The sequence below is a fragment of the Bos indicus x Bos taurus genome, chromosome 2, assembly GCF_003369695.1.
Source record: "Bos indicus x Bos taurus breed Angus x Brahman F1 hybrid chromosome 2, Bos_hybrid_MaternalHap_v2.0, whole genome shotgun sequence".
NCBI classification, from domain to species: domain Eukaryota; kingdom Metazoa; phylum Chordata; class Mammalia; order Artiodactyla; family Bovidae; genus Bos; species Bos indicus x Bos taurus.
Window position 1 is genome coordinate 94,991,014 of NC_040077.1, and position 8,975 is coordinate 94,999,988.

Below are 8,975 nucleotides of genomic sequence, written 5' to 3' on the forward strand. Positions count from 1 at the left end.
GTTGGACTAGGTTCTCAAATTCAGTTCAGTTCAGTTCAGTCGCTCAGTCGTGTCCGACTCCTTGCGACCCCATGAATCGCAGCACGCCAGGCCTCCCTGTCCATCACCAACTCCCGGAGTTCACTCAGACTCACGTCCATCGAGTCGGTGATGCCATCCAGCCATCTCATCCTCTGTCGTCCCCTTCTCCCTCTGCCCCCAATCCCTCCCAGCATCAGGGTCTTTTCCAATGAGTCAACTCTTCACATGAGGTGGCCAAAGTACTGGAGTTTCAGCTTTAGCATCAGTCCTTCCAAAGAACACCCAGGGCTGATCTCCTTTAGAATGGACTGGTTGGATCTCCTTGCAGGCCAAGGGACTCTCAAGAGTCTTCTCCAACACCACAGTTCAAAACCATCAATTCTTTGACGCTCAGCTTTCTTCACAGTCCAACTCTCACATCTATACATGACCATTGGAAAAACCATAGCCTTTACTAGACGGACTTTTGTTGGCAAAGTAATGTCTCTGCTTTTCAATATGCTATCTAGGTTGGTCATAACTTTCCTTCCAAGGAGTAAGCATCTTTTAATTTCATGGCTGCAATCACCATCTGCAGTGATTTTGGAGCCCCCCAAAAATAAAGTCAGCCACTGTTTCCCCATCTATTTCCCATGAAGTGATGGGACCAGATGTCATGATCTTAATTTTCTGAATGTTGAGCTTTAAGCTAAGTTTTTCACTCTCCTCTTTCACTTTCATCAAGAGGCTTTTTAGTTCCTCTTCACTTTCTGCCATAAAGGTGGTGTCATCTGCATATCTAAGGTTATTGATATTTTTCCTGGCAATCTTGTTTCCCGCTTGTGCTTCTTCCAGCCCAGTGTTTCTCATTATGTACTCTGCATATAAGTTAAATAAGCAGGGTGACAATATACAGCCTTGAGTACTCCTTCTATTTGGAACCAGTTTGTTCCATATCCAGTTCTAACTTGCTTCCTGATCTGCATATAGGTTTCTCAAGAGGTAGGTCAGGTGGTCTGGTATTCCCATCTCTTTCAGAATTTTCCAGTTTATTGTGATCCACACAGTCAAAGGCAAGCTAAAAATGTATAAAAATTAAGGAGGTAGCATGTTAAAAATGAGTGAGTATCGGGCATCTGCAGTTGTAACAAGCATTCTAGATGGAAGTGGTTTGTGGACCAAACTAAGAGAAACAGAGACGAGATAACACAGATAGCAAGGAGTCCAAATTCCTTAAGATTTATAGGCTGTGGGTTGCCTCTTTGTTGAGGTCATTTCTTTCTCCCTTTCTTCCTTTCTCCCTCTTCCCCTCTGCGCTCATCATTTCACAAAGTCTTTTAAACTAAATATATATAGCTGAACTCTTGTGAGCCAGACCTGGGGGCTATTTTTCAGTTATGTGTGTAATTCTTTTGTGGAAATAGTTGTTCACATTTGTCATATGCCTGTCTGTCTAATATTTGAATTGCTGGGGATATAGCAGGTTTTACCATGTGTATGTTGGTATTATTTTACCCCCATCCAAAAGTCTGAATGTTTGTGCCTCACCCCCTCACCATCCCTGAAATTCATTTATTGAAACCTAACCCCCACTGTGATTGTATTTGGAGGTAGAGCTTTGGGAGATGACTAGATCATGAGGGTGGAGGTCTCATGAGTTGGATTAGTTCTTATGAAAGAGGCCTCAGAGAGCTCCCTATCACTTCTCCCTGTGAAGTCAATGAGAAGATGACCATCTGTGAACCAGGAGACGGGCGCTCACCAGACAGAACCTGCCAAAGCCTTGGTCTTGGACTTCCAAACCTCTCCCACAGTTATTTGTGAGAAATAAATTTCTGTTGTTTATAAGCTACTCAGTCTGTGGCATTCTGTTAATGTCAGCTGGGATGGACTGAAATACCCCAGATACACAGACATGCACTGAACATCTTACTCTGTGCTGGGCACTGCTAAGTATTTGGGTATATTCTCCATTATCTTAACTGTTTGACATATAGCTGCTATTAATCTCTTGGGACCCTTATTTCCTCTTATCTAATAAGAGGATAAATTATTTATAAAGGCTATATAAATAGGATAGGGCTGGAATTTGAACCTGAGCTCATACGGACTTACAAGAAAAGTAGTTGAGAAACCCCAAGTTGGCAATAAAAAATCTCTAGCAATATGACTGCATCTGTCACAGGTTTTATCAGCTTATCCTCCCTGCATTTAGAAAAGGTTAGAGCTGAAAGGAAATGCATCAATCATTTAATCCACCTCCCTCATTTTATGGATGAGGAAGTAAAGGTTCAAGAATTTGATTTTTCTGGAGTTTAAGCCACATCGTTGATTTCCACATTATTTCCTTTGCTGCTGCTTTGCAGCTTGTGTATCAAGAAATCTGAACTTTTATTCCAGATTGGACATCATCTAGTTTTATGCACTTGACCAAACGATTTAATCTTACAAGCTTCAGAACAAGAGTTGAAAATATTAGGGAACTAAAATTTTCATTCTTTAAAGAGTAAATACATACGTAAGTTTTTTCTAATGGCTAATTATGACTCATTTTCAAAGGATTGGACAAATTTATGGATTCTCTGGAGGAACTAGCATTCCTCTTTCACTGGTATTACTAGTGTTAGCATTCTTCATTGCTGTATAGAAAATCTTGTGAGACTGAAGGTATAGAGGGAAGGAAAACAATTTAATAATATATAAGTCTTCTCAGGATTAAGATTTACTTTCCACTCCAGGAAAATATATAAATATTTTCCTTTTCTGGTATTTATTCAGTTGATTCAAAACAAAAACCACTTAACTCCAGTTTGATTTCATGGACCCATTTCTCACACAATTAGGATCAATAAATAAAAGATGGGGGAGTTTATAAATCTAAATTCTGACTCTTCTTGATTAAATCACAAAATATGTTAATATTTCAGTACCAAACTCTAAAGGGGATAAAATAACCTACTTTATTAACCAACTGAAAGAGTGAATATTAAAGATATAAAGTTGGATACATTTATGTATATGGCTTGCTTCTGATGCAGTCTTATGCTAATAAGTCAGCCACCTTGTGAAAGAAATAGATGTAAAAGACTGATTTTTTTTTTATGTTTAATTTTGAGTCTTGACTGACCTTTTTTTGGTTGTGTTTTGAGCAGTGTTAGGATTGGCTTTTGTTTTTATTTTTTGATTCTTAAACCTTTTTAATATGTCCATTTGTGTTATGTCACACAAATGTAAACATTTAGTCAAGAGAAAAAAAATGGGTAATATATTTATGACATATCTAAGTAAAGAGCACATTACAAAATAAAAATGAGTGATGAGCTGATCAACATAAAAATATTTCAGTCTGTTAGTAATCAGAGACATACACATTCAAACAAATGAGAGGTTTTGCCTTTCTAAATTAGCACTGTTTTTTTTTCCTTTAGGAATCATAGTGCCGACAGGTAATGAGGCAGGCACTTGTGTATGCTGCTGGTAGGATGTAAATTAATACAACCTTTCTGGAATGCATTTTGTGACTTCTTCCCCTATACTTTAAAAAATAGCTTTATGGAAGTATAATTGACGAACAGCAAACTGCATATATTTAAAGTGCACAATCTGTTGTTTTAACAGATTTCACATATATGTAAAATATCCATGAAAATGCCACCACAATCAAGGTTATGAACATTCACCACCCCTGAAAGTTTCCTCCCTTTTTGCCTTTCCTTTGGTTCCCTGGAAACCAGTGATGGGCTTTCTACCGCTATAGAATGCTCTAGTGTCTTGAAAACATTGATACCTATTGACGTGGACTAGGAGTTAGATTTTTAATTATCTTTGTGTCTGTATGCACCCTTAGTATGCACATGATAAATATTTGTATTATTCCCACACTGTATGTAAGGATTCTTATCACTCCATTGATTTCATATTTTACTGCATATAGCCTAACACCGGGAAGTACTTAAGTGTTCCTCGTTAATGGAATATATATCTTCTAAGCCCTTGCTACTCAGAATGTGGTCCACAGACTAGCAGGATCAGCATCTTCTGGGAGGTTGTTAGGAATGCAGACTCTTGGAACCCATCTCAGAACTACTGAACCGGAACCTGTATTTTTACAATATCCCAAGTGATTTGTGTGCTCATGAAAATGTGGGAAGCGCTGTTCTAAGACATCATTTTAATATTTGTAAAATACCTAGATATACCATAATTTACTTGATGTGGGAAAAACTTTAACACTTCTATTAAATGGAAAAACAAACACTTGACTATATGTAGAGGATTCAAATTTTATTCTCCTGCTTTTTTTTTCCAAATTTTGTTTTCATGTTTTTTTCCAAATTATGTTTTAAATAATGGCAAGAGGTGTATAAAAAGAAGAAAAGGGATAAAAATGTAGAAAGTGGTATTTCTCAATAGTAGAATTGAGTAATTTTAATTCTTTATGTTTTATTTTTCATATTTCAAGAATGAATATGTATTATACTTAAAATAGAAAGAAAAATGATTAAAAGTGAAAAGAAAGTGAAAGTGTTAATTTCTCAGTTGTGTCCAACTCTTTGCAGCCCCATGGACTGTAGCCTGCCAGGGTCCTCTGTCCATGGAATTCTCCAGGTAAGAATACGGAAATGGGTAGCATTCCCTTCTCCAGGGGATCTTCCCAACCTAGGGATATAACTTGGGTCTCCCACAGATTCTTTACCATCTGAGCCACATACTAGCTGATCTTAATCCATTTCTAATATTTGATTTCCCAAACAGCATTTTGGCAATTAGTGGTAACCACTAAGAGCTTAATATATACTCAAAACTGTGGGGGATAGAAAGAAATGAAAATAGAGAGCCTCTCAAGTTGCTCATAAGATGCCATTATTGTATGTTGAAAGACAAACTGATGTATGACAAGGTCCGAAGCAGAAGATAAGAGGAAGTTGGGGGCGGGGCAGGAAGGGATCACTGGGTTGGGTTTTCAGAGCTGTACTCAGCTAAACAGAGGAGGGTGAACAAGATTTGGCAGCAAAGGGAGACCATATATGATCTGAAAATTATTTCTCCCAGGGTTTTTGAGATGGAACAATATTGATGGTGGTACATGTGTTAATTCTGACATCTGAATTTTAAAAGGGAGAGGAGCCAGGAGCAGTATCCTTAGAATGTTAATGTTGCAAGTAAATAATTTTCTTATGTTTCCTGTGAAACCTTGTGTCTGTGACAGTGCAGCCTATTTTGCACATTGGTTCATTCTACCCTATCCCATGGTTTATCTTTTTTAGGTCATGGTGCACACAGGAAATGGCAGTTCTTATAGCACCAAGTGGGAGAGTATTTTGGTGTTTATTTGGAGCCTTGTAGAACAAAATTATGTATGATATAACAAGAACTAAAATCAGTAAAATTCCAAGTAGTAGTAAGGAAGACTTTAAGTATTGACTTTGTATAAAATTCCCAAACACACTAATTTTTCCAAGTTCCTTAATGAGAAGCTTGATCTTGCTTTCTAGACATAACTATTAAATATCAAGTTGTATGTTTGAAATGGCTATATGCAATTTTTTGATCAAGATATTTTATCAATTCTTGGTTATCACTGTTGACAGGACACTTTACATAAATAACTGATGAAATAATTTTAAATTTTTTGAAAGCATTCAAAAATTAAAAATTGTATTTAGAGCCTAACCGCTTTCTTGTTCTGTCATTGACAAATGTGACAATATTTTTTGTGATAATACAAATAGATAAATGCAGTTAAATTTCTTCATATCAAATATTTACAAATAATAATGGAGTTCTAATTTGCACAGTGTGTGTGTGTTGACAGAGCAGTCACTCTGCAACTAGTTCAGACATCTCTAAGCGAACAAATATAAGTAAACATAAGACAGAGATTGGGAACATCTACCCAGAGCTGTACTTAGGAAAAGCTGGCCTTTCTCAGCCCCTGACTGCGCCTTACCATGAAATTACTCACCAGCTAGAGTGTTTTTTGTCCACGAGGGTCAGTGTCTCACTCAGCAGTAGGCTTCTTAAGAAGCCTAGGTGACTGGACACATGCTTGGCTTCACATATCACAGCAGAGCATCATGGGCCAGATGCTTCTTGTATTTATCCATAGGAACTGAGAAGAGAACCATCAGTCTCCTGTCCCCACTTTGTTCAGGCTACCTTCTAGAGAGCACTAGGTGAGGAGGTTACTGGCCAATTGGCCTTTGGCTACCCAGCCTTTTGTGGCTACCCAGAAGGCTGAGGAAATAGCTATTTCTTGATACACTTATGACTCATTTGTGCCACATGTGTGTGTGAGGCTTACTGGTGGGTCCGCAACACTGAAATCTATACATTTTCCAACCCCTGCCTTACAGCTTGAATTCCAGATGTGACCTAACCTCCCAAACATATGTGCCTGCCTGAGATTAAGAAGGCCAGATGAGAGGGAGGCCGTATTTCTGCCATCAGTCAGTGACGTTGGGTTTTTCTGGAATAACAATAGCAGAGATCCCAGGCTGTGGAGCAGCAGGGTGTGGGACTTCCATTTTGCTGGGGGCACAGTGGCTCAGGTAATGTGGATCTGGAACCCCCAGCAAGGCAGCATCTTCATGCTTTCCTACCTTTGGGGCTGTAAGCAGAGAGAGCAGCTCTCTGGACAGCCCGTTCTATGGTGGCATTCTGAGAGGCTTTCCTGGAAGTCAGATTAAAGGCTGCTTCTTCAGCTCGTCCAAACATCTCATAAGCCAAAGAGGCTTCTGTGAAAGCCCAGAAGTTGACATCCAAGTATGTTGTGTTTGAACTGGTGGTTTCTATTATCAGCAACTGAACACTGATAAAGAGACTGTAATATATATTATAGTATATATGTATATTTTATGTACATACACATATAGTATTCATGTACTATATATAATGCATTTGGTGTATGTACACACACATAATGGGATACCATTTTTTAACATTTTCTGAATTTTGCCCAAAAGAGTTTCACTCAAGGTAACAGACATATATCATGTAACTAAGACCCACTAGGAATATCCACATATACTGTCAACTGGTTTTACATGTATGTCACCCTCAGGAGGTTCTTCCAGGAAGCAATAAAATTTCACTGGCAGGTGAATGGCAAAATCAGCCAACTTGACTTTGTTTTCTACTTTTTTCTCCTTCTACCCAATTTTCCCCGTACTTCCCCATTTTGCAACCCTGCCAGTTCCATCTCGGGCAGTTTCTTTACACTAGAACCCACAATCTTAGTGTAGAAAGAGAGAAAGAAGAATAGCCTCAAACTTTTGCCTAATTGTCTTGGGAAATTTGTTCATGTTTTTACTAAAAAAAAAACAAAAACGCAGTGAAGGGAGACTTTCATCTTGTCACAGCTTTTAAGTTAGGCAATAAGCCAATGCTATCATATACTTTGGGATCTTTGAATTGCTTCAATGTCACACTCATCAAAACATATTTCATCTACCATGTTAAATGCTAGTCTTGAAGAAAATCAGCTGAAGATAATTGAAAGGGAGGGGCAATGCCCTGTTCTCCAGCTTGAGGTTCACATGAAGTAGCCTCCACTGCTGCTGTAGGCCATGGTGAAAACAGGGTCCCACGCAGAGCAATCCACAGCCTGTGCCCCTGATGCACCTGCCCTGTATTTAGCTGCATGGACACCCTCCCCCATCCCTGCCATGCTGAACTCTGCACAGATCCCTGCATTTTAAGATTGCAGATGCCACTTGCTCCAAGTTTTCCTTAGGGTGTGCTCTGATCCACAGCCATTCTTCTCAAAGCACTCTCCTGGGCTGAGGTAGTAAAATCAGAACAAGTATTCTAGTCTTACCCTCCTATCTTGCCCAACAATATATCTTGGGTAAACACAAAGCTTTAAAAAGAAAAACAGAGGCAACCAAAGAAGGTCACCCTTTTGAGAACTTACTTGATCCTTTTAAAAAGTTTGCACCAAATGCTTTTCTAAGCCACAGAATCTCACATGGCACTCTTTGTCCTAGAAAAACAAACCAAGCAAGACACTTCCCCAGTGGCTCAGCAGTAAAGAATCTACCTGCAATGCAAGAGAGGCAGGAGATGTGGAGGAGGAAATGGCAATCCACTCCAGTATTCTTGCCTGAAAAATCCCATGGACGGGGAAGCCTGGTGGGCTACAGTCCAAAGGATCACGAAGAACGGGACGTGATGGAGCAACAACAAACAGAAAATAAGACTTTTCTCAATTTCACCTCCACTGTGATTTTGATATCAATCTGGGTTTTTAAGTTTTTAAGAAATTGTGTAAAATATACAAAATATGCCATCTCTCTTGGCCATTTTACAGTGTACAGCACAAGGGCAGTCAGTAAGTCTTCTTACTTTATTGTGCAGCCGTCACCACCATCCATCTCTAGAACGCCATTCAGCTTGTAAAACTGAAACTGCAACTATTCAACTGTGACTCCCAGCAATCACCACTTTCTGTCTCTATGAATCTGACACATACCTCGTATGAATGGAATTATACAGTATTTGTCCTTTTGTGTGGTGGCTTATTTCATTTAGCGTAATATCCACCGTGTGCATCCTCACTGCAGTAAGTATCAGAATATCCTTCCTTTTTAAGAATAAATGATATCCTCTTGTATATATACACAATATTGTATATTGTATATATACACTGCATTTTGTTTACCCTTCCATCCTTGAACACTTGGGTTGCTTCTATCTTTTGTAGAAGGTGGTGTTCCCCACCCCGCCCCCAGAAACTTGTTATTCTCTTGAGTGTCAAACTGTTTTAAATCTTGGTTTCATATTTCTAGAGCATTTTCTAATCCTAAAGATTATATATCACGGAGCACTGACATATATACACTCGCTCGCTCAGTCGCTCAGTCGTGTCCGACTCTTTGAGACCCCATGGACTGTAGCCCACCAGGCTTCTCCGTCCATGGGATTTTCCAGGCAAGAGTACTGGAGTGGGTTGCCATTTCCTTCTCCACGGGATC